We start from the raw sequence: 25,943 nt of genomic DNA on the forward strand, positions 1-25,943 counted from the left end.
GGACACCTGAAATCTGATTGCCTGAGGTGCCAAGAGCCCACCAGTGATCCAGTGGAAGTCAAGAAAAATCAGGTTCTGGGCTCCTTCAGAGCAGCACCTAGGAATTCAGATTTTCAAAGTTGATAGTGGTGTCTGGATACAAAATAACAGCAAATCTGTGATAGAGGTGGGAACAAAATTTAGACCCTTTTACCTGTCTGGTATGTAACACCTGGAGCTCATCTGCAGAGGGGTGAGTAATCTGGCCACCTTTGGACATCATTAGTAAGGGACGTGTACGTAAACGTCATCACCACATTCTCCGCTGGTCCCAGAGATTTCCTGTTATTGGGGCAAATGAGAAATTAATGTGAATCGTCCTTCAGCCTATTAATTCTGCATACCCTTTGCAGACATTAATTCAAATGCAAAATCTGAGCCTGGCTTTGAGCCTCCTCTGTTCTCCACACAGTTCATGCACAGGATTCCTGCTCAGGCACATTTGTTACCTACGTGACACACATCCATCATCGTGACTGTAATTGTGAGAGGTGGAAAATTTTCTCCTTGCTACTCGGAAGGAAAAAGGACCTTGCGAAGAATTTATAAGCTTCTTCAGCTGAGCTAATTATTCAGGAAAGGGTATTTTTCACTGCAAGGAACACAGGGGAGCACATTCCATTCATAGTTCAAATGCCAAACAGCTTTAGCACCTTCGGTTTTAGTGGCTTATTTTATTAATATTAAGGTGGTGGAGGGGGGGGGTTAGTGTTTTGGGTCTTTTTTTTTTTTTTTCTTAATGCTTTTTCCCTTTGGGCAGAAAGCTGCTCCCTTTTCGTCACAGCCTGGATAATGAATTGCAGTGTACAAAGCCGGTCATACAATACGCAGCAGCGGCAGCGCGGAGCGAGAATCTTTGGGAAGAGTTTCCATAGAAACATTGACGTCCTGCTGGCGAACAGGACACCGAGTTCCTTCAATGGGAGGTATGGGGTTTTAAAGGAGCAGCGAGGTGGCGGGAAGCCAAGCCAGCAGAGCTATGACTCTGCATCTCCCAGCAGAATAGGGGGTTAGAGCTGGTGGGAGGGGAAGAAAAAAAAATAACCCAATTACCCTCGCATTATCAAAACGTCAGATTTGATGGTTGCTGCTTGAACGGTGCTGTACAGAGCCCGGTAAATAATTAAACTGCTGACCGTAACGTGTGCGAGAGCTGGCAGCCAAAAATCATAAATACTCAGAGCTGTGAACTAGCAGCTTCTAAAAAATCTTGTTAGGTTTTGCCACAGATTTCATCCCCAGAAGCCTTAAATTCAGCACAAATCGGCATGACGCAGGCACAAACCTCCCGGGGACGGGCAAGGTTGCACCCGGCGATGAGCACTCTCCCCTTCCCTGCTTGTCTTGGAATGAGACAAGTGTTTTGCCAGTGTTCCAGCTCTGTGTTTTAAATAGCCCCGTGTCTACCCAGCTAAATAGTGGCAGAGCAGCCCTGTCTGGAAGAAGGCTGTTTCTAGAAGGAAAACAGTCAGAGGAAATGTTTTTTGCCAAAAACGTTGGAAATCATACAAAACAAAAAGGCAGCATGCAAAAGAATTCGCTGCTGAGCGCTCCCCAGTGTTTTTGTTCGGGTTCACAAAATGCTTTGTTTCAGAGCAATTCCCAAATAAGACTAATGAAGGTGACAGAGTCCCTTCTCCGAAAACATGTGACCCACCCCAAGGCCCATCTGACGACAGGGATGTCGAGCAGAGCCTCCCCCTGGCTGTGGGGGCTCTGGCTCCTGAGCGAGCACATCTCAGCCTGAGAAAGTGAGCAGCCATCTGACCCAACAGGGTCAGCCTTCATGGCTTCCTCCAGCTCTGACTCTGAGCTGGATATCTCTAGCACAATTCAGATGATTCTCTGGGGTACCTGAATGTATTTCAGCATCTTATGTGTGTCACTCTCCCAAAGAGACTCATAAAATGGCTTTGTCTGGGAGGGATCTTAAAACTCATCCAGTTCCAACCCCCTGCTATGGGTAGAGACACCTTCTACCAGACCAGGTTGCTCCAAGCCCCATCCAACCTGACCTGGAATACTTCCAGGGATGGGGCAGCCACAGCTCCTCTGGGCAATCCATGACAGGGCCTCACCACCCTCACCAGGAAGAATTTCCTCTTTGTACCTAATCTAAACCTGCCCTCTGTCTGCTTTAAAAATACCCAGTACCCAAACATTGTCTTGGGGTGAGTCACATGAGATGAGGAGCACCCATTGCAGCTCTTCCTCTATATCTCTCCAGTGCTGATATCTCAGGGGTGACTCGTTGTTTATCCAGCAAACCCCTGTGGTGTGGGGTTTCCTTTGAGCAGGTGAGCTGGTGGGAAGCTGTGCTCCACTGGGACAACATGGAACAAGGAGGGAACTTTGCTCCATGCAGGAGCAGGTGCCGTGGTCTTGAACCAGCCTCGTCCTCTGTGCAAGAGAGCTTCTGTTATTCAAAAGCATCTTGCAGGTTTCCACACATCTTTTTCTTGATCAAATCCCTCCAGAGTGATTATCAGGAAACACAAGGCATCTGCAACCTCATCACAACTGAATGGGAGCCCCGGGTGCCCTGCACCTTCCACAGTCTGCTCCAGACAGTCTTCAAAGGCAAACCACTGCAGTGTGGCTGCTGACCTTAATCCCTGTCCTTTGCAATGCTCAGAGACTGTGGCTATTTATACTGCTCTTATTGCAATGCTGAAAATTCTTTGCTGAAAGCTAAATTATTTTAAATCTATATGGGTATGATGCCACATGAAGTTCTGGTTTATAATTTTATAGCAAAGACATCCATTTATTCAGTGGGCTCCAGGCAGGACGTTTGATACAGGATATGGCATTGATCTATTTGCAGAATGTTTGCAAGAAGATCCTTTTGGTTCAACCTGTTCAGCAAGATTCACTGTAGACACGGGAAAACAGAAAAGTTGGTGAGTCAGAAGATCTCAAAGAAGTGTCTTGAGTTCCAGGGACTTATTCAGATTGTTTCACAGGATGATGGCAGGAATTGCTTTGAAGGGAATAGGAAGAGAGGGTAAGACAGATGTCCATCTTCCTGAGGAGTACTTAGCTTTTTTCATCCATTTGTCTCAGTGTTTACTTTACCCTGTTTTGTGGATGTCGAAGACTTAGAAATAAGGACCCATTTAGAATGAGAGATGTTTTACTTGAGCACTTTGTCCTCACTTACAACTTAGGGGAATTTGAAGGCTCATTATTCTTTCTTGATTAACATCCCTTTATAAGGTGTTCAGCTAGCATGACAATGAACTTGATTTAAATATCCAGGTAGGCTGGATTTGCATGTGCCAGGAAAAGACTGAAGGCAAACCAGACCCCACACCCACCATGATAAAACAGCTGGGTCAAGGTGGGGCTGGGGACAACTCCTGGAGCTGATCCAGAGGGGCAGGGGCTGTGCCCAGCCTCTGGCTGGCAAACACACAGCACATGGGACTCACGTGCTGGCATGGATCTACTTGTGCCTACACAGAAAGAGAGTGCTCAGTTCTACTGAAATAGGAAGAAATCCAGGTAGAGCAGGGGGATGCTCTGCTCTGACTGCAGCTGGGCCCTCTGAGCACCTCGGCATGGTACTTCTGGAAGAGTGAGCAATAAGAGAAATTATCTACTTGACTGGTATTAAACTGGTGCACTGCAGCTGTCCTGAATTTCTCTGAATCAAATCTTATCACAGCACGTCCTTTGCCAGAGGTGCTCTCTCTTCTCTTCCAGATGATCCACAGAGCTCAGTGCTGTGCTGGGGGATGATTTTAGGTGAGGCATAGGCACTGCCCCAACCGAGCTGCTCTCGCTCCAGCTGAACAAACCCTCTTCAGAGACACTTAATGAAGTTGCACTTAAAAGACCTGGTGGCCCCTGATCACCCCTTTGGTGCAGTGCTGAACTGGGGGCAAACTCCTCATTGAAAAGGAAGTAATTCCCATTAAGGGCAGATTTATGTGCTGCTGGCAGCACCATGCACTGTGCCCGAGGGGCTGCAGCGATGCCTCGGTGATTCCATACTGGCTCGTGCTTGGTGGAGAATTCCTACAAATATCTCTGCATGCTGCTAAAAACTTGTGTTTGGCTTAAAAAAGGAGACAGGCAGTTCCCTTTTCATATCTTGTAGTGAAGAGCTGTCAAAGACATGTAGATGTCTATATTCAGGCCTTTCTGTTCAGAGGAAGCATTGGTGCCCTGCTCGCTGGCTGAATGGGGAAGGTCTTCTTCTGTACCTGAGGCTATGTGGTTATTCCTTTGAGTGGATCTTCTTGAAAACTGCAGCCACGAGGAACCACAGCCAGCAAACACTTTGCAAATCCACTATCCAGACCCACTGCTGCTCCTGGACTAGAGCCCGTGCAAATAGCAGGGAAATTGTATTCCCTGTGATACATCATTTGAGCTTTCTTTCCAGCAGATCCTGCTTCTTTTTCACATCAGCTCCTCTGCTGAATCTAGGACGTGGGAGATGCTCAATCCTGCCTCCTGGGCTCTCCTTCATCAGATTTACAATGTTTTTGTGCTCCAACAGTAATCACAAGCTGCTTGCATTAAATGCCACGCTACTGGAAAGTCTTTCCAAAGGGCTCTGAGTCCTTGATCATTCCTTGTAATAGTAAAAAAAAAAGTATTTCTTTCAATAATGAAAAATTAATTCCCACTTTATCTTTCAAAATGGTGGTGGATTTCTGTGCCTTAGATGTGATACAAGCCTATTGCAGTGGCCATTTTGAACACCTAAACTTCCTATAAACAGCTGAAATTTCCAAGGTGACGATCCCATCGTTTTAAACATTGCCTTGGAGAGTGAGCGCGGGTGCTGAAGAATAACAAAAAGAAAGAGCAGATTTTTTTAAAGATGGGAATTTGATACCAAAAATTAAGCACAGCCATAACAATTACAGCCATCTAGTGGGCAAAAATTTTTTTTAAAAAGAAAAATAATATTGACATTCAATTTCAGCAGTAAAGTACTTGTAAATGAAAGATGTCTAGCATATAAACCGGGGAGCAGCTTTCACTGTTTTGTTGATTTGGGTTTTTTTACCTATTCTTCAGGAATACATAAAATCTCAAATATTTTCCTTCTTGCACTGTAGTCTACAAATATTAGGAAAATTAGATCTCATCTGGTGCTACTGTTTTAACGAGGGACTTGCCGAGAGTATCCAATGAAGTGTGTTATTGCTCACACTGCAGCTGAAGGGACACGACTGAATTTTTTAAGAGAGATTTCCTTTCTCCAACTGGTTCATTAAATTTTAAAGTTAGATATATGACAACACAAGCTTTAAGTTAAGTAGTTGGCAACAAATCAACAGGCTTCACAGAGTGATTAAGGATCTCTTTCTGCAGACGCTTTGTACATGTTCTTTTGGCTCTTGATGTCATCCATCATTTCAGGAGCCCCTCGGGCTTCACAAGGTATTTCATGTTGATAGGATCTCTAGTGAATTTCTACTGAAAAAGCAAATTGGAAAGGAAGCATTTCATCTGAATCTTTGCATATCAAAAGGAAGAAAAAGTACATCCTTTCCTTTATCTTACTTTTATATGGAGCATATGGGCTGAAACGCTGAACTTCAGATCTGAACTCCAAAAACTCCAAAGCATTTTGATTTAGCCCATAATAAAATCTGCACTGGGATTTCATAACAACGCTTTTTTAATCCACCTCCAAGGAGGGATAAGATTCTCTGTGAGCGGGTTTGATCTCTTAGAAGTTTTTGGGTTTTTTCTTCAAACTTAGTCATCTGTATTCAAGATTTTAAATACATATTTACAGAACAAACAAACCTCTCAGAATAACCTCTGCAGGCTTTTGATCGTATGCCTCAGAGTGGAAGAACAGGCTATAGGATCTCTTAACTCTGTGACAAGGAATAACTGGCTGTGAATTTTGGAAATCCTCTCTGGCATGTGTTCAAGCCGGTATTAATGCAAACCACCCCATGCCAATCTCCTGACTCACCGCAAATGGCAGCTCCTGACACTCATCCCATCGCTGGCCTTCCCTAGGAAGAAAACAAAGCAGCTCCTCCCTTCCTTCCTGAAACCTCACGTGCCCCAACTGCTTCTGGATAGGGGCATCTTCTGTTTTTCCAAGTGTTTAACTTGGGGAGTGAGGCCAGTGGATCTTGAAGGGGTGTTTGCAGCAGTAAAATTGGTCTCAGCTCCCCAGTCCCTGGGCACAGCGTGTCCTTCAGCCAGTCCTGGTGGTTTCACACTCATGGCATGAAAATCTCTCTGCAGCAAGTATGTAAAATTCTCTCTGTGCAAATCTCTTTGAAGACAGATATATGTCAATTATAGCATTACGTTGCTTCTAAATTCTATATATATTTATAGGACTCGATGGTCTTTTCCAACTCAAGATACTCTATGATTCTATGGCATTTGTGTATTTATATATAATTTACATAGTGTATAAATATCCAAGTAACCATTATCTAGATACAGGCAACATTTGCAAAGGAAAAAGCTGTTAAAAAACCACAGTCCTGCAGAATCTTGTGTGTTGGAGGAAATCTCGTCCCACACTTGCTTGTGCCAGTTCCAGGAGGTTTTTTATTCCATGTCCTGCAGGCGAGATGTGAGGAGTGAAGGGCAGAGGCTATGCTGCTCTAACCATTAATTTCTTGACCTCTGACAGTTTTGGTTTTTTTTAATCACAGCCTTTTCTAAGAACAGACTGTGCAGTATAACTTGCCATATAAAATCCTGGATAGATATGGAGCTGGATTTGTGATGCAGTTACTGGTATTTCATTAACCTTTATCTTGACAAGTGGAAATAACACGCAGTGATTCAGGGGAAATTTTTCACTTGCAGAGAAAAATGGTGCCAAAAGAAAGCAAGTGGGCTACAAATTAATAAATACAAATCTCAATAGCAGTAATCAACTTCCAGCTGGACTTGGCCGCTTGTCTGTGTTTTGGATGCATCAGGGTTGTTGTGATGATGCTCTGTGGGGCACAACACAGCCATGGCTCAGGAGCCCATGGGTGACCTCAGCCAGCCTAGGGCCAGGGTGGCCCCCCTCCAGGCTCCCTTCTCTGTTTTTTCCCCCCAGGTGAAGATATGGGCCTCAAGGATTGTCCATCCCACCATGGGCTGTGGCCTCTCCATGCTGTGTCATTTCTTCAGCCTTGTGGTTCCACTGGGCTTAGCTGCTAAAAGGCTTTTGCTCTGCAAAAAGGCTGCTTGTACTCCTGCTCCTGTTGATGTGGATATGCAACCACCAATCCTCCAAAACCCCAGGGAGAACCTTTTGTAGGAGGACCTGAGCAAAATACAGCCTCCCTGTATTTTGCTCAACTCCTCAACTGCAGCCTCAATGGTGGCCAGCAGAGTCCCCCGGAGGAGACAACAGAGCTGGTGAGTAATAAGGATAACTGATGTTTTTCCAAGTGAAAACCAGCCTGACTCACCACTATTTTGTTTCTTTTATTGTTATTTGTATTGCTCTGATGCCAGACAGCAGATCTCAGTTATTGAGCCCAGGGTTTTATCACCATATAACAGGAGAAAGTGCCCGCTGAAATGCCTCCAGACTAAATCAGTAGGAGGCAAAAAAGAAAAGGCAAAGCCACTTGCTCACTGCTGCCCCGTAATTCAGGGCTGAAAACCCACAATGCCCTACTCCTCACTAAGCACCTTCACTCACCCATGGTGGCGTTTTTTCCTGCTGGCCTTGCCTTGCTCTAAGCTGAGGTTTATGAATAGTCAATATCTTTTGTTTTCCAAATAAAAGATCTGCTGGGCGCACGCGTTCCGGGACCCTTGTGCTCCAGGGGGAGCACTTGCTGCCGGCAGGGGCTGCTCAGATCCAAAGCTTTTTATCGAGATCCTGATCTGAGGCATCAGGAGAACAAAACATGCCATCAGAAAATGAGCAGGAGCGGGTAGAACACCACAGGTATGGCAGTGGTCACCCCATGCCATTTGCTCTGGCCATGCCATCCTCCAGTGAGCAGCACAGTCTTGTACAATCAGCTCCTCTGTTAGATGAAGTCAGGATCTATTCCTGGGCAGGAATGCCATGGAAAATGTCTCCTGGAGCTGGTATCTGCCAGGGATAATGTCTCTCTCAAGCCAATGTCTAGCAGAGGGTAAGTTTCCTACTGCTTGAGATACACATCAGCTTCTCAAGGCCTTTGCAACACGCTGGGTGCTGCTGATGCAGGGAGCAGTCATACCCACCACTGCACCTGTCAAACAGAAGAGATCCCACGGAGTTCAACAAAATATCAGGGCCTGGATCCATGCATCAACAGAACCAGAATGATTCCCAGATCCAGAGAGAAAAGCACAAACAAAGAGAACCTAGACAACAAAGAGAACCTAGACGTCAAAGAGACAAAAGCTGGCTGGGAGATGAATGCAGAAAAGCTCTGCACAAGGTCTGGGGTTTAATGAGAGCTGAGTAGGATGGGACTTGGCATAGACAGAAGCTATTAGAAACAGCAGAGAAGAACAGAATATGTAGATAGCGAGGGGGAGAACAGCTGGAAGAGGAGGTTGGGAAGAAAACAGGTAGAGGGGTACAAATTTTGGCTTTTGTGTACCAGTAATACAGCTACAACCCTGCAAGATGTGGCCTAGCATGGGAAAAGCTAGATGGTTCCAAAGGATCCCTGCAGGAAGCAAAGTTGCTCAGCTGCTCTAGGGGGACAGAAGTGGTGGTAACGCTGAGAATGGCCACTCCAAGGCTTTCTCCTGACCCAAGAGTTGGAGGCAGTTTCTCTGGCTTTGGTTTGGGGGTTTTGGTGGGGGTTTTGTCTGTTTGTTTTGATTTTTCTTTTTATTATTGTTGTTGTTTTGAGGGGGTTTTGGTGTTTTTTGTTGTTTCTTTTTAAGGCAGATTCCAGGTGGGTTTTGCAGTGGCCGCTCTAACTCCTGTCCCAAGCTCCCCGGTGTCTCCAAGCACCCCAGCATTTGCTGAGAATGACCCTGTTGTGGTTTAACACTCGCCCAGCGCCAGGCACCCACAAGAGCCACTCGCTCACCCTCTCCTGACACAGCTGGGCAGAGGAGGGAGAAGGAAAAAAAGATTAACTAATGCTTCACGAGTGAGATAAGGACCCAGAGAAACGTTTCAAGGGCAAAACAGGCTTAACTTAAAGTTACAAAGTGAATTTATTACTGACAGAATCAGAGGAGGATAATGAGAAATAAAATAACCCCTCAAAAACACCTTTTCCCCCAGCCCCTCCCTCCTTCCCACCGACAGCGCAGGGAGACGGGGCACGGGGCTTTGCTCAGTCCATCCCCGAGATTTCCTTCGCTGCTCCGGGAGAGGAATCTTCCCCTGTGAGGCCGTGGGGTCCCTCCCACGGGAGAGCTCTCCTGAACTTCCCCGCCGCGGGGCCGCTCTCAGGAGCAGCAGCCACAGCGCCCCTGCTGCAGCCTGAGCCCCTCCCACGGGCACAGCCCCCCGAAACTGCTGCCCCGGGGTCTGTCTGCCACAGGGTGCAGGGCTCCAAGGCCAGGCTGCTCCAGCCGGGGAGCAGGGCCCTCTCTGCTCCGGGGCTGCCCCTGGATCCCGGCCTCCTGCAGGCATCCACCCGCTCCGGCACGGGCACCTCCCCAGGGGCTGCGGGTGGATCTCTGCATCCCATGGATCCCCAGGGGCTGCGGGTGGATCTCTGCATCCCCATGGATCCTCAGGGGCTGCGGGTGGATCTCTGCATCCCCCGGGGATCCCCAGGGCTGCGGGTGGATCTCTGCATCCCCCGGGGATCCCCAGGGGCTGCGGGTGGATCTCTGCATCCCCCTGGATCCCCAGGGCTGCAGGTGGATCTCTGCATCCCCCTGGATCCCCAGGGGCTGCGGGTGGATCTCTGCATCCCCCTGGATCCCCAGGGCTGCGGGTGGATCTCTGCATCCCCCTGGATCCCCAGGGGCTGCGGGTGGATCTCTGCATCCCCCGGGGATCCCCAGGGCTGCGGGTGGATCTCTGCATCCCCCTGGATCCCCAGGGGCTGCGGGTGGATCTCTGCATCCCCCGGGGATCCCCAGGGCTGCGGGTGGATCTCTGCATCCCCCTGGATCCCCAGGGCTGTGGGTGGATCTCTGCATCCCCCGGGGATCCCCAGGGCTGCGGGTGGATCTCTGCATCCCCCTGGATCCCCAGGGCTGCGGGTGGATCTCTGCATCCCTGTGGATCCCCAGGGCTGCGGGTGGATCTCTGCATCCCATGGATCCCCAGGGCTGCGGGTGGATCTCTGCATCCCCCTGGATCCCCAGGGCTGCGGGTGGATCTCTGCATCCCCAGGGGCTGTGGGTGGATCTCTGCATCCCCCGGGGATCCCCAGGGGCTGAAGGGGCACAGCTGCTCCACCATGGTCTCACCACGGCCCGCAGAGGAATCTCGGCTCCGGCGCCTGGAGCACCTCCTCCTCCTCCTTCTTCACTGACCTTGGTGTCACCATGGTGTTTTCCCTCACATGTTCTCACCTCCTCCTCTTCTCTGACTAGAATCCAAAATCTTGTGACTTTGTTTTGATTTTCTTCTTAAACATGTCATCACAGAGGTGTTACCAACCTCTCTCGCTGGCCCAGGTTTGGCCAGCATCATGTCCATCTTCAGAGCCATCAGCCAGCTCTGCCGGACATGGTGGAATCTTCCAGCAGCTTCCTCACAAGAGCCATCTTTGCGGTCCCCCTGCTACCTAAAACCAGGCTGTGCCAGACCAATACAGACCCTAAAACTGAACTAAGCCTGTGCCAAATGCCACCTCTGTGACAGTGGCTTGGGCTCACCATGGCAGAGGTGTTGGTGAAGCTCTGCTGGTCTGACCCACCATGGTTGGGGTATCCCAGGCTGGCATCATCACCCAGGACCAGCCTTCACCACCCAATAGCAGCACAGCAGATGGGCAGAGGGTTGAGGGGTTTGTTTGAACTGATCTCAGCTCACATCTTGGCTTGGGAAGACATGCCTGGCATTCTGGTCAGCAATGACTGACTCTTGAAGTAAATCATCAGCCATTCGGGAGGGCTGTGCCTGTGTATTAGGACAATTATTGCTTTCTTCCAACCTCAGCTGTGCAAAAATGCATTGCTTCTCTTTATGAGAAATTCTCATCTCCGTCTGTCAGTCATCTTGTCTCAGTGGGGAAAAAAATCCCCAAGTCCTGTCATATCAGAAAATGAGAAAATTATCAATATCTAGAGTGTATGTGAAAAATAGGAGCTCTTTCTCCATTTGGGAGAATGAATCTTGGTTGTAATGTCTTATAAATGTTAGCAGCTTCTCAGACATTCAAAAATGTTAATGATCCTGAGGTACCAAAATAGCTTGCCTTGGAGTTCTCCATATTAAAAATACTGTCTCGCCCTCTGCAGCCATCTCCAAGTGTCTCGGAGCTGAGTGGTCCTATACATCACTTTATGCATTCAGGAAGCAGAGGCAGGATTAGTACATTCATGCAAACACAACAGGCTCTGATGATTGCCTGCGTATCAGGAGTCAGGATCCAGCTCTGGTGCCTGCGATCAGCTCAATAAATACTATCAGCTTCTGCCAAGCATAGGAATAGAAGAAATCTGTCAATAGCTGTAGCTCTGAATAGGAATCCTTGAGTAAAGGAAATCTCTCTTCTTCAGATTTCCACTGGCCTCTCTCGGGGAGAGAGAAGGGAGCACAGAGGTGACAGCTGGGCTATGAGGGGGTCCCATCAGTCCCAGGATGATACCCCACCCCTCCCCATCACAGGGGTGTCTGAGCCAGTCTGGGGTCCTTCTTCCCCTGAAGAGCAGCCACTGACTCCACCTGCTGCCCCTCCAGGGAAAGGTGAGTGTTCAGGTGAGTGGGCTCAGCTTCCTGTCCTCCTTTCCTAGAGCCACACACGAATCCTTGTGCTGCCCAGGGTCTTGTCCTGTTGCTGCCTTCAAAAGAGTTGATTTTGGAGTCAGCTCCCCATGGGAAACCTGGGAGCCGCTTCTTATCCCTCGGGCTGACTCAGACTCCAGCAGAGCCCAGCTCCTGTGGCTGCACACAGCTCTGTCCCACTGCTTTGGGCTGTCACTCATGAACATGTTCCTTTGGATGCTTCAGGGCAGCCTGAAGCAGCCAAGGCTGCCACATGCCACCACATCCTCTGGCATGCAGAAGAGTGGTTTTCAGATCTAAGCCTTATTAAGGCTACCTGAAATCACAGGTTTGAGTCCTGGCTCCACTGAAGCTGGCTGGGGGCTCAAGTGGAAGAATGTGGCAGAGCTCGCTGCTTCTCCAGGCACTCCTGTGGTAGGACTCACATCTGAATTTGCTCTGCTATTTTCCTTTTCGAATATCTGTCCCTTTTGCTTTTATGAGTAATCAACTGTTTTATTTCCCTACCAGATTAGATTGTTCCTCTCACTTTAGTTTTGGGCTTTTGCAGCTGAATGGGACCCAGGAGACCCAAGCATAGAGCATCGGGACCGAAGACACAGTAGAACACAAAAAGGGCAGCTGGTGCTCAGCAGACACCACAAGTCACTTCAAATGTCTTTTGTTTCTTAGCTATTGTTTGGTTCAATGTGATACCTGCAGCTTGAACAATAGGCAGAAGCAGGGTATTGCACTGATGGACTGTTATGGAGTGCAAGGTGAGGCTTCAGTGTGGGAGGCCAGAGGCAGCACATTTGCCTAGAAAGCCCTGGTAATGCCCTTCCAGGCAGCCCATTAGCTGAGCTCCTGATGTTTATTGCATTTCTTTGAGCCTGCACTGGGGAAGTTTATTTAAACAATTTGGTGCAGGGAAAAGTGGATGTTGGCAGGGCTTTGGGTTCCAGCCATGAGTGGATGGAGCTGTGGGAGTGCTGCTCCTGGAGAGAGGTCCAGGCCACCCACACGGGCTCTTCCTCCTCCTGCACCAAGGTGTGCTGGGCCCTGAGGAGAGGCCTTCAAACCTTCTTTGATTCAGGTAGGTTATTTCTGGGATGCTCAAGATGGATGCAAGTGTCCCACTGCCCAGCTCACAGATCAAAGTCCCCATAACCTACTGGGACCCGAGTTCCACCCCATCTGGGCATTGTGTTGTGCCCCCTCTGCTCTTCAGAGGGCAGAGGACAAGAAACAGGGCACTTTCAGACACTTTAGCAACTGCTTTCTCAAAGCTTGTGATGGTGCTCTAAAGGGAGTTACTCTCTGCATGCACCAGTCCAGAGCTTTTTGGATGCACCAAGTGAACGAAATGTGAATTCTTTCTCTTTTTTTCTTCATTAAGTTCCTCTGTTCTGAAGCTGAATTGAGTTTTCTGATCTAATTGTCCTTCCCTTTCCAAAGAAATGGAATGACTTTTAAAAACTGCCTGTACTTTTATACACCCAACATCTGGTTTTGGTAAAAATTCTGTAACTTTTTAAACGCTACTTGCAGTCTAGAGGAAAAGAGGGTGGTATTTAGTAGATGATCTTTGCCCTCATTTTTAAAGAAAAAACCCCCATCCATTACTTCTGCTGCTGACAATTGAGAAAGCAGTTGGGCTGAACTTTTAAGTGAACAAACACTTATGGATCTATTTATACTTACCCTGAAGCAGACTACCACAGGTGGAAACACTGTAATTATTTCCTCTCCCTGGTTTCCACTGTCCTATAAAGATCTCCTGGAGCAGCTTGTTAACAAGTTACTGCTGCACATGGTGAAATTAGAATCAAGTCCTTATTAACAACCAAACCAAATTGACTAAAAATTACTAAAACTAGCAGTAGCAAAGGTGAGAGGAGCTGCTCTGAGTCAGCTTTTGCTGCTTAGCCCCCTCTATCTAAGAAGGCTGAGAATTACAAATGACAAATGTGGTTGGCAGTTGAGGGGGGACAGGGACCTGAGAGGGAGTGGTGGGGAGATGCAACATCAGTTTTTCCTGTGTTCCTTTTTCCATCACTGCATGTCTCCAAATTAATTCCTCTTCCTTAAGAGTCCCTCTCCTTTGTTATGATCCCACTCTTCTCCCATCCCCTTCTCCCTCAGTTCATTTCTCAGAGCAGATGATCTCCTCCACTCACCATCCAGGCTAACTCTAGTTTCAGTATCAAAGATCATTTAGGCTGAAAATAGCTTTTACTGGGCCCATGTTACAGCCCAGGAGTGCCTGGTCACCAGATAGGATCTCCAGCTGCCCCTCAGTCGGGGTTATCCATGGGCCAGTACTCCCAGTTCCATGGCCTCAAGCCATTGTGCTTCATCACAACTCAGGAGGGTTGTGGACTCCGTTACAGCTGATTATGAACCAACTGGGAGGAGCTGAAGAAACAGGGGAAAAAAATCATTAATATTCGTCCAGACAGCCTGTTCTTTAGAGATTTTTAGTTTTCATGGAGTGGTTTTAGGGTTTTTTGAAATGACATTAAATTGTTATAGCTTTATGTTAATTAGGAAATGGCCAGTGGTATTTACTGTTGCCTTCTGGGGTACAGAGTCCAAATGACTCAGTTATGAAAATCAGCCTTATACTGTTCAGATGCATGAAATGTGGCCCTTCAGCTCCAAGCATGAAGTAATGATGCCTCTGGAGCAAGAGGATGGATGTGCTACAAATACCAGTGCTGTGAACTTCTGCCTCCCCTGCAGGACAAGGGAACAGCACCCTAAGCTGTGAACGGGTAGAGGGTTTGGAATAGCCTGGATGGAGTCAGGTGTGCTCTGTGTCTTAGTGACCCCCTGAGTGTCCAAGAGCATCTTTACTTTGGGAAGATCTTTTTAAAAGCATCTTTACTTTGTGCAACCTGCTCTGGGTAAGCCAGCACTGGCACGGGGCTGGATCAGACATCTACAGAGGTCCCTTCCAACCCCAACCATTCTGTGATCCTGTGATGGTATTAGGAAAAATTTCTTCACCGAAAGGGCTGCCAATAATTGGAACAGGCTTCCCAGGGCAGTGGTGGAATCACCATCCCTGGAGATATCTAAAAGACTTGCAGATGTGGTACTTGGGGACATGGTTTAGTGGTGGGCTTGGCAGTGCTGGGTTATAGCTGGACTCGATCTTAGAGAGGTTTACCATCCTAAAGGATCCTGGGATAAGATTCTGCATCCATGGCAGACTGGTGGGGGCAGGGACAGAGAACTGGCTGTGGGGAGGGCTACAATGAGTCCCTAAGGTGAGAGTCATAGTAGAGATTTCAAAATCCTCACTACATTAAAGGAGTAAATAGTCTGTCTTGATAGCAGGAGATGCAAAGCAGGTACCAATTCAGTGCTGCTGTACAGCAATATCCTCTGGAAGATTTGCCAGACGGCTGGCAGCAAGACTTTTAAACTGACTTTTTTTCCCAGCCAGCCATATCATCATCATCCATCAGACAGTCACTTTGGACTGACATTGCAGAGCGTGGCTGTCTCCTTTTTGCCTTGCTCCTGTTTATTTCTAGCAGATTTATTTATATCTGGAACTGATATAAGTGGCACTATTTCTTTGTTTCATTAAAAGATTCCTTGATCTAAACTTTAAAAGATTTGTCTTTAGAGAGATCAAAGTCAACCCAATGTATGTCTGGCACCCCTACATTTTTCTGATATCCCAGTCTTCAGGTAAACCTGGAAAAGACATTTTGTGGCAGAGTAGTAAGCTGTGGTGACTGGGTTAAAGTGGAGCTGGCCATGAATTCTTGGGTACTAATACATGCCTTTTGCCCAGGCTTCTTAATTATTATTTTCCAAGAGGTGAAACAATGTTGACAGAGCTTGCACTGTCAGATTCAAGTAAAGGTAAAACCCAGTGCCAACAGCAAGCATGGAAAATTACATCCCACTGCCCAGCAACTCACAGTCAAGCAAGTAAAATATGATTTGCACAGCTGAGCAGAGGCATTGTCAGGGTGCTAACCTAGGAGCCAAGCACTCCTAAATCCCATCTGTCACGACCTGTTGCTTACTCCTGGGAAAACTGCATGCAGACAGCTCCCTAAAAGAGGCTATTAATTCTGGGTACGTTATTTATTAATTTTGGGGTGTGAATCTTTATGTCCCATGATTTCTAAACAAACAGCGGCATGCTCTGACTAGGACAGAGCTGTCTCATTCCTTCCTGTTGCTGTGGAAGGCATTTTTTCCCAGCTTAGCTCAATTATTCCAGGAATCAGCAGGTCTCAGTGCACACCCAAGCCTCTCTGCCTGTTACCTGCCAGTGCCATGGAAAGGACGGGGTGTTTGCGGGTGCTTTGAAGGAGAAAAGCTGAACAGAATTGCTGAGTGTTATTGTGGAGGCTTGGAGTATGTCCTGGACATGAATCATCTTGCTCTTTCTGACCTACTGTCCTAATTGAGAGTCATTTATTCCTCAGATGCTCGTCACTGCCCAGGTTGTACCTTTTCACAATGAAGCAGCAGCCTGGAGCTGCAGGTGTTTGCCCCACTCCTTCATTACATGACAAATTACAGGATATTTAGTAAACAGACTGCTGAATCATGGATCCTCCCCAAATGTGACCCCAAATCCCTGCCCCTTTGTTTTGCTGTTTTCTGTGGCAGGGTCAGGCCAGGACATGGCTCTCCTGTTGGCTATATGAATTTTACTGCTGTGCATGTTCCAGTAAAATCAAGGGCCTTAGAAAAGGGATTCTGTGGAAGCTTTTTTGTCAGGGCCTTTACACTCATTAGTTATAGATTAGAGCACAAGCCGCAGGGCAGGACCAGCAGAGGTGCTCCTGTTTGATCGAGCAGGTGTTGCTGCTTCCTCACGAACCTCCATCGCTTTGTGGCTCAGGGATGACCGATGTCCCAGCCTCATTTTTCCAACACATTTAAGAAGCGTGCTCTTCCCCGACCATCTTGTATCTCTGTTTATTAAAGGGAGGACTGATTGCCTGCTCCAAGACACCCATAGTGACGGTCTCCCTGGCCTCATCCCTTCGAAGAATTTCCATTTGAGGGTTTATCTTTGCTGCAGAATGAGCTGGGACTTTCAGCCAAGGGTGCTCTGCTTCCTTGCTCTGCCCACACTCCTCCTGGCAGGGTAACAGTAAATGGCAGCTGAGTAACCCACCAGTTGCTGTAGATGAAGAGGTTAAATGTTGGAGTGGCTGCAGACATCAAATGCATCACTCCCCTCAGCAAATCCCCTGGTGCCTCCCTTGAGTCTTCCCAGTGATGTTCTTCCTTGTCATCTAGGCACATCCCTGATTCAGCTGAATCGGGGACATTAACAATTAATTGTCCCCATTTGGATGTCACTTGGGCAGGCTGCTGTCAAACATTTAGCAAGAACAATCTGGATAGGAATAATGGGCTTTCAAAGCACACTTCTGGCAATATAAGTGAGAGAGAGCTGTCAAATGCAGCCTGGGCTGGGAGTAACAACCAACACTAATCTGTCTGGAGAAGCCATGGATGTTTTTATGTACTTCATTCCTATCTTTGAAGGGGTCATACAGCACTTTTTAAAATCTCAGAATGTGTTGCTTTCTTCACCATTAGAGATTCCTTTTTTTTCCCCATTACATCTTTTAAATGTGCCTTTATTTTGCAAAGGTACAGCCTTTGTGCTGATCAACCAAAAAAGACCAGATCCTTAGTTCCGGCTGGATTCTGACCCAGCTTTAGATCAGCTCTGAATTTTAGATTTACTCCCCCTTACTGTATTTATGGTGATTTTTTAAAGTCTGTTTTATTCTTAAGGGCTTGTCTCTGGAAACACATTTCAACTATATTTCTTTTTATTCTACAGAAGGAAGCCCTTGGAGAAAATATGATCCAACTCAGAAGAAAACTTCCAGGGAGCAGATCTCCTGGCGTGAAGGAACAATTGCATTATTATCTCCCTGAAGCTGGAGATAAATGGGATTTATCCTCTTTGGGGCAAACAATTTACCAGACAACAAAAGTTAAAATTCCTGGTAAAGAACAAGGTTGGGCTGTGCAGCTACAAGTGCTTCTGGAGAATCTAAGCCCAACGTGTGAATAAATACTCTTTATTTTCTGAAACGAAACCAGTCCCACATATAACGGACACAAATTTCAGCCTCTTCCTTACTCAGTTTTCAACAGCTGCTCATGCAATAGTTCAGCCAGCCAGAAAGGAGATGTTCATAGATAGCTGGAAACAAAATCAATTTCTGCCACTTTCATGACCGGTTTCACTCCCAGATCCTCCAGCTCGGGGCTGGCTTCTTTTGCAAATCCTTGTAGGTGGGATGGCTGGTTAATAATTGCTGTAATTCATTTAGGTCATAGCCCTTTTTTTGCTCTTTCTTTTCACTATTTGAGGGAGAGTTGAAACAGAGATCACCCAAGGCATGAGTACTAGTTTGACTTATTGCCACAGTCAGCTAAATCTGAGCTCTCTGCCCAGTATCCATGGCTCAGTTCACCTCAGGTCTCTGGCACTGCTTCTTACAATTGCCCTTCTTCTACTTAAATTTCAAAACCTTAGAATTGTTCTGGTTTTAAGGATAATCACGCAGTTACACCTAATGGGTATGAGGCTATTTTCAAGATTAAAAATATTCCTTTTAAAATACTTGGGTCTGTATTTTCTTGCTCGTGTATGCGGGTACTTTTATTAAAAGTCTGCTCTGAGCAGTGTCGTGTGTATGCAGCATCGGATTAGACTAAAATGAAATTGTGAGAATTTATGGAAAAGCTTTTTGTGAGAAAACATCCTCAGCTATGTAGCCTTAGAAACTAGAGAGTTAGTGTTGGAGCTCGGAGAGTGACTATGAATATGGAGAGCCAGGAGTTGGAATAATCACAAGGGAGGCAACTGCACCAGCCAGGATGAAAGATGAGAATTTCAGCAGAAAATTGATCAATATAACGAAGCAGGGGGAAGATGTCTTGTGACAGCAGCTGGATTTGTAGCATCTAGCCTCAAACAGGAGCATGAAACATAAGTTTGCTTGGAGGAGGAAAAAAATCAATCAGATTTCACATAGGATTGTGAGACTATAGAAAGCTCCAAGACACCCTGGAACGCTGCAGCATTTACCCTAATCGGGGGGTGAGTCAGCCTCAATTATGCTCAGGCAATTTTATATTCAGTTTTTTATGCGTTGGCGACAAAGCAATTTAGATAATATGGTCACACAGCAGAATCACCTTCTTTGCAAATCTGAGTTCCATTAGCTACAATAAAAAGTATGTCACTCTGAGTGCTCATTTGCCAGCGTGGAAGATAATCGTCATGTGGGATCAAAAAGAAATCTCTTCTTCCCATTGCCAAACTCAATGCAATTGTGTGACATGGCTGTTTTATCCCTGCTTCTGAAGATCTTAGTTACGGCTACTCTTGAGACTGCACAGATCCACTGCTGTGTGCAGGGGCCGTCTGAAGTCTTCGCATTAATAATAGCACATGAGATAATGGCTCCTACTGGGTTGTGTGTTCTAGAGAAAACATTCTGTTCTAATGAAGTGGGTCATATATATGCAGGTACACGAGGGTGGCTCAATCTGTCCATCACAGGGTAAAGAGCTGTGACCTGTGAAACAGAAGAATCTCTGTGAAATTGTATTATTGGCAAGTCCCAAAAGCACTGTCCTGGGGGATTTCAAGGTGCGGCTTTATGCAGCATTTTGACATCAGTTTGGGAAAGCTGTTATGCTAATATGACCTTTTGCTTAATCTTTTAAGGCACTTATTATATTATTTTGGCAATTATACCTTTAGGAATCAGAAGTTGGAGAGGAAATGAGTGATTTACTATTTAAACCGAGTGATCATTTCAATGCCAGTGACAGATTGAGTCTCCTATGAACTACTCCTTACATGGACAGGATGCACAAACTGTGTAAAATCCACTTGGTATGTCTCAGGAGCAAACACTCAGCTTGAATCTTCATCCCATTCCATTATTCCTGTCTCCATGACTCGATGAACTTTAATAGGATCTGAGTAAGGACCAGATCTGTAGCACAGCAAGCTCAAAGAGAAATTCCCATTGGCTTTTTTTCCCCCCCATGGATAATACCCTTAAAGATTCAGGGTCAAACCTTCAGCTGTCATATCCTGGCATCTTTCCACTCAACTAGCTCTTCGTGTCTGTACAAGTACTAGGTTCCTGTTCAGCTGAAAAGAAACACCCTTGTTGGGTTTTTTTGGTTTGTTTTTAAATGAAGATAGTTTTCATGATCTTCTCATAGGAGGATCTTCAGATTGTATTTATCAAGACACAGACATTTGAACTCATTTACTTTGAAGTCACCGTCACTCACACTGTCACAGCGTGACAGCACAGCAGGTTAACTCAGCACTTCTCAAATCAGACTGCCTTCAGACCCAGTATCAACACCTCTAACCTGTGCCTTTCCTAAAGGTGATATTCTGTCTGTTACCTGGTAGTCACTAATTAAACTCTCCAAGTCCTGGGCTCAGAATAAAACACTGTTACTGATAGGAATAGTAAGCAGAAAGGCATAAGAAACCCACAGCCACATGCTCCGGAGAAAAGAGATTGCCTGAAAGCTTAAAATATGGATGGCTTCTTACTGAGCTGCACTGTTCTTGGTTGTTTTAAATTCTTAGCAAGAACCAAGGGAGACCTTCTGGGGATGTTAAAATTGTATTTTGTTCTGTATTTTATTGCAAAAAATTGAGGCACCTTCCAATTTCAATAATAAACTGACAGTGCAGGGAAACATCCTTCCTCCCCTTCTCATTCAAGGTGAGTCTACATCACTTTCTTGAAGAACTAGAAAACAGTAAAGGCTTCACTGATCCTTCCTAAGTAAACAAAAAGCATTTCTGGGAGAGCCAAAGGCTGCAGATTTGGCTTAGAGGACATTACAACTAGCCAGAAAAGGTGGTATTGGCTGGATCTTTGCCTAAATAAAGTTGAGTTTCCATTTATTTCAAAAAGACACCCCTGGTAATTCTTAGATGATATTTTTTTACCCTAGCTGATGATAATCAGAATGTCAAAAAAAAAAAAAGCAGAATTTTTGTGTTTATTGGACCGTTTTGGTAAACAGTCACCCCTCCATTGCTCCTTCTTTCAGTTTAAACCAACTGAATAAAAGCTATTTCTTTGTACTGAGTTTTTTTCCCCATTTATTATCTACTTTTTCACATTCAGTATCTCTCTTGAATAAGACTGAACAGTTTTCCTGGAATTCCCTTTTCAGGAAATAAAAGATTTACTTGCTTCTTGGAAAATCCTAAGTACACAAAATTCTTAAGTAAATTCCTAGTGAGACGTTTCCAAGCTACCTTCATCTGTTCAGAAACAGAAAGGGCAAAAGATCAGCCCTTCATCTTCAGTGTTTATTTTTGATCCCCATGAAAGTACTGACAGTTTAAAAAGCAGATTTCTGTCTCTTTAAAACTGTTTATGAATCATTGTTTGGAATGAGTGTAGTAAAGCACTTGAAGCTGATTAACTTAGAAGTTCCATGGCTATCAGCTAGGACAGTCCTCACCTCATAATTTTATCTATTAACAGATACTGCACAACTAACTGACATTAAACTGGCAGGATCCCAATGCAAAGGTGAATTCGAGGAAAAAATTATATTGGATTTTAATAAAACTTTCTTCAAAGGTCAACCTCTCTAAGGTATGAAATCAATCTTCCTTCCTCCTTCTTCAGCCCTCTTATTCACAGTTATAGGAAATTCTGATGCTCATAAAATATTTCCCATTCCCTCCCCCTCTTATTACAGTGCCTATCCACCTGTGCACATTACTTTTCACAGCAGTTTTAGGTTCCATACTCCTCATTTCGTTCTTTTTAACAGGCCTTCTCAGAATCTGTACCCCATTCTGAATATGTGGCTTATCAGGCTCCTCCTCAAGAACAGATCCTGCCTTATACCATCTTCAGGCAAAAAAACAACCCACATTTTTACTTGACGTTTCATCCTTGAAGGTGGATGAAACTTTGGGAAGAACAAAGCTTTGGTGCAAAATCTTTATTTCTCCTTATTTCTCCTTCTTACCCAGCAGCTGCTTTCTGTGTCTTGCTCGGAACTCCATCAACTTTTTCCAGGTAAGCTATTATATAGGTAGCATTCCACTTAGGAGAGTGATGCTCTTGTGAGCTCTGAGCTCTAATCTCCTGCAGATCAGTTCCTTTTACTGATGTTGGCCTGGCACAATTATATATATATAGAGAGAGAGAGATTTTTTTTTTATTTATTTATTAAGAAGAGTCACTAGTATCTAAGAAAGTACCAACTTAGAAGGTTTTTTTCAGTGTACTTGCTGCACAAAGCTGTAGATACCCAGATCTGGAACCTGCCTTTTAATCTGTGGCATTCAAGCTCCAGCTCTTGGTAGCCAACTTTCTAAAATCTTGGCATCACCAGAGCTGCTAACATCACACACTGTAACAGCAGAGCAAATCCTGTTGCTGGTGTTTGGATTTGCCTGCCCAGCTGAGCTGTGGTGCAGGCCAGACCCAGAGCATCCCATGGGAATTGATACCCAAACTTTCAGGGTTTCCAGGATGGGATGCTCAATGCTGGGCTGTTCTCAGGGTCACAGCCCATCACTACTGTACCCTCTGCCCTTCACTCTCCCCCTTTTGCTGCAATATTTCCCTCCTTCCACTTCAAGGGTTGTTCCTCCCCCTGTGTCACAACTGTATCTCTGCCCAGACCAACAGACACTGCCAGGTCCTCCTGCCTCCATCCCTTTCCTGCATGTTCCCAGGGCACTACTCCCATTCCTCAGCCCCTGAGCTGCAGAGGGCCAAGCCTGGGCACAGCCTGGGCTGTTTGCCCCGGGGGCAGGAGGTTGCACAGAGTCATGGCACACATCCTGCCATGTGCACTTCCTTGGCAGCTTGAGCTGTGCCAGCCCCTGCCCGCCAGCTGCTCTCCATCACTGGGAACCAACACGTGCCCCTTCACAGGATCAGAGACAAGCTTGGGGCTCTCCTAGAAGGTGACCTGGCTGTTTTGCCTGAATTCTGTTCCTGCTTATTTTTTACTCCATCAAAACAACATCACTTACAAGGTGATTTTGTGGTTTCCCACCTCAAAAAAACTTTGTGGTCAGAGAGCTCCTGGTACTGGGCAACACCTGATAGGTCCAAACCCCCTCTCTAATCTGTATTTATGGAAAAATCACTGCTGGTAAAGTGAAATGTAAGAGAATCTACATTCCATTTCAAACTCAGTGCTAAGATATCTGCTGGAGAGCAGCCAGGCCTGGTTGCTCACACTGATAGATGGTGGGGAAAAGGAACACATGTTAAAATCAGCAAATGGATAAAACTGGGCTAGAGAGGGATGAATACAATGGGGAAAGCTTTCAATTTTTTCCATTTTTTCATTTCAAGATCAAAGCCCAGGCTCCCACGCTAAAAGGAGAATTGTGTTCCCAAATAGGAAAATGTTAAAAAAGAGACTGCACTATATTCAGGAATGCATGATACAAAGCTTCATGTCCACCATCACGATAAATCTTATATACTCTGTACAGCAACATTCATTTAGCAGAGAAGAGGATTCTATGAAAAGGACAGAGATGGGTGGTGGAAATTCTCAGCCTTTCTTCCTACAGCTTTAAAATTCTTGTCCTCGTTGACATAATTAGTAAAAATTTTCTTGGTTGTATATAATTCCTTTGAACAACTTTTAAGATCAACAAACTGTATTTTGGATTTGGACATTGTGTTGATCAATAAATAATACTAATTTAGATTTTTAAAGAGTGCTAGTTATTATTTGAGGAACCAAATTTAGACTTCTTTAGCAGAAAAGAAGGTCCTTTTGTTGAGTCTGTGCAGTCTCTTGCAAGCTTTTGTGGTAATGTAGTTGTTTTACAATGCAGAGATCTTGGATCTAGAGATTGTTCTGCAGAGATCCAGACTGTGGAAGGTGTAGTTCAGTTGCTGATGGCTGTCTGCTGGCCAGCATTGCAGGATCTGGCTACGAACAGGGCATGAGATCAAACCCTTCTTGTTTAATATAGATTAAGAGAGTCTTCTTACTTCTAATCTCACTCCTGCCTCCTGCCCTGCTCTGAAATCATTGTGTTGATTTGCTCTGCTAGGGAAGACTTGTCAAGGTCTGTCAGGAGAGATGAGAATATATAGTTTTTCTTTTCTTTTAAGATTAATCTTCCAGCTGAATAGAACTGGCAACATGAGTGAAATTTTGCTGCTGGAGTTATTTTGTATTGATTTTTAAAGATTTTTCTAGCAGGGAGAGGCAGACTTTTTGTTATTGCTGTGTATTAATCAAAAGGGCTGAAAAACACTGCAGGCCCTACTCTGACCCTTGTGGATCAAAAAGCCAGACGAGATTTTAAGAATACAAATGATCCTGGATTAAACTCTGGGTTTAAGTGTTAATAATTTAATACTGCTACAGTTTGGCCACCTACCTCTGACATGCTGTATGTGGACCACACTGTGATCACTGCAGTTTAAAAGGTATTTTTTCAGACAAGCAAGGATAAATCAAAACTTTCACTGAAACACTAGAAGTGGGGTTGATCCTCAAAGAGGTTAGTCCTGGGCCAGTGACCCATCTTTAACATTTAGAAACATAGCATCGTTTGGGGTGGGAGGGCCCTAAAAGATGGTCTAGTTGCATTTAACACCAGATTTTTCTACAGCATGGACTGCATGAGAAGCTTCCTTTCCATAAGCCCCAGAAAAGCACATCCCAATTTTTACAGCTTTAAAGGATCCCATGGCTGCCTTGATTACCAACGTCTTAGCTCTGTACATTTAATTCAGTTCCTAATGCTTCTCATGTAGCACTAAAACCATTTAAAAGAAAGTCTCTGCTTTTACAACCTGGCTTTTTTTAGCAGCTCAGCAGCAGTTACCGGGTTTGTAAAGCTCCTTATGAAATCTCACCTGAAAACACTGATCTGCAGCGCTGTGCAGTTGTTCCCACTTCAAAGGGAAATCTGCTGCTGCCACCCCAGAACTGAGTGCAGCGAGAGCTGAACCATCACCGGTGGCTGATGTCACCTGCCAATGCGTGTTTGTTGTTCTACGGAGACTCCTGAGCTCTAATATCAAAACAAAAACAAAACAAAACAACCCCCTCTATTTGTCTTTTCACCTTCTCTGTTTAGGGAGTTGTTTCACTTTGTCTCTTTTTGATCAAAACAAATACCCAGGGCTTTCTTTCAGATTCCCAGAGATGCTACAGCAGTTCCCAGTAGTCTCCCAGTTGCCAGTGCTTGTAATGTTATAATCTTCATCTTTTATTTTCCCTTTGGGGTGCACAGAGACAAGTGACCCAGTTTTCATTGAAGGCATGTGCAACCCTCAAGATTTAAAAATGGGTGAGAAATACAGGGATAAATTGTAAATATTTTGAGTCTTAATCAAGACATTCAAGTTGTTTGCAATACTGCTATCCCCGTAGCATCAACATTGATATGTCTGAATAAAAACTATGTTTTACAGTGAATTAAGCCTTCCATCAGAAATAAGCTGTGGATGGGAAAACCTCTTCTTTCCCTTAATATTTCAGCTTTTGGGTACTGCCTCCCATTCTCAAATATATTCTCAGCTTCAAAGGGTTAAAACCCCAGCACTTCCAAATCTCTCCCGGGGCCCATGTAGCGCTTATACCAAAACGCTTTACTATTATACAAACAGAGCAAGAGGCGGAGAATTTAAAAAAAACAAACAACCCCCTTCCCAATTTGTCCTCCAGAACCGGGTCCTGCTGGCGGCGTGAGGGAAACCGCCCCAGCGCCAACCCTGAACACCCCGAGGGGTGCTTAAAGAGCAAACCCGGGGATGTTTTAAGGAACGCCGGGGTGAGCCGCATCCCAAAAGGACCCACTCCATTCCATCCCCTGTGTCCCTGGAGCCCTCACCTCGCCCCAGGCCGGCGCTGAGGGGGAACCACCTCCCCCCACGGGGCGCTCCTGTTCCCCCCAAAACCCGGCCTGACTCCGCCCCCCGGCCCCGCTGGCCAATCAGCGGCGGCCGCCGGGGCGGGCAGCCAATCGCCGGGCGTTGCTACCTGTGGGGAGTATTTTTAGCCGCCGGGCGCGGAGAAAGGGTGGGCGGGTGGTGTGAGG

General features: G+C 45.8%; 2 long non-coding RNA genes across 3 annotated transcripts in view; one reads left to right on the top strand and one right to left on the bottom strand.

The window, feature by feature from the left end:
- Positions 1–17,754, top strand: part of LOC138120063 (uncharacterized) — a 34,046-nt gene extending 16,292 nt beyond the window's left edge. Inside the window, exons 3-6 of one of the 2 annotated variants that reach the window (XR_011155721.1) lie at positions 800–965; positions 7,091–7,395; positions 11,629–11,815; positions 17,673–17,754. This is a non-coding gene — a long non-coding RNA (uncharacterized lncRNA). Of the gene's footprint in view, positions 1–799; positions 966–7,090; positions 7,396–11,628; positions 11,828–17,672 lie in introns of both variants that reach the window. The other variant, XR_011155720.1, reaches the window with a different exon arrangement.
- A 1,587-nt stretch (positions 17,755–19,341) lies between these two features.
- LOC138120065 (uncharacterized) lies at positions 19,342–25,800 on the bottom strand. The gene is made up of 3 exons (XR_011155724.1): positions 25,737–25,800; positions 24,757–24,914; positions 19,342–19,425 (listed from the first exon to the last, which is right to left on the bottom strand). It is a non-coding gene; the product is annotated as an uncharacterized lncRNA (long non-coding RNA).
- Between the last annotated feature and the right edge of the window lie 143 nt (positions 25,801–25,943).

Source organism: Aphelocoma coerulescens, chromosome 18 (assembly GCF_041296385.1).
Source record: "Aphelocoma coerulescens isolate FSJ_1873_10779 chromosome 18, UR_Acoe_1.0, whole genome shotgun sequence".
Lineage (NCBI taxonomy): Eukaryota > Metazoa > Chordata > Aves > Passeriformes > Corvidae > Aphelocoma > Aphelocoma coerulescens.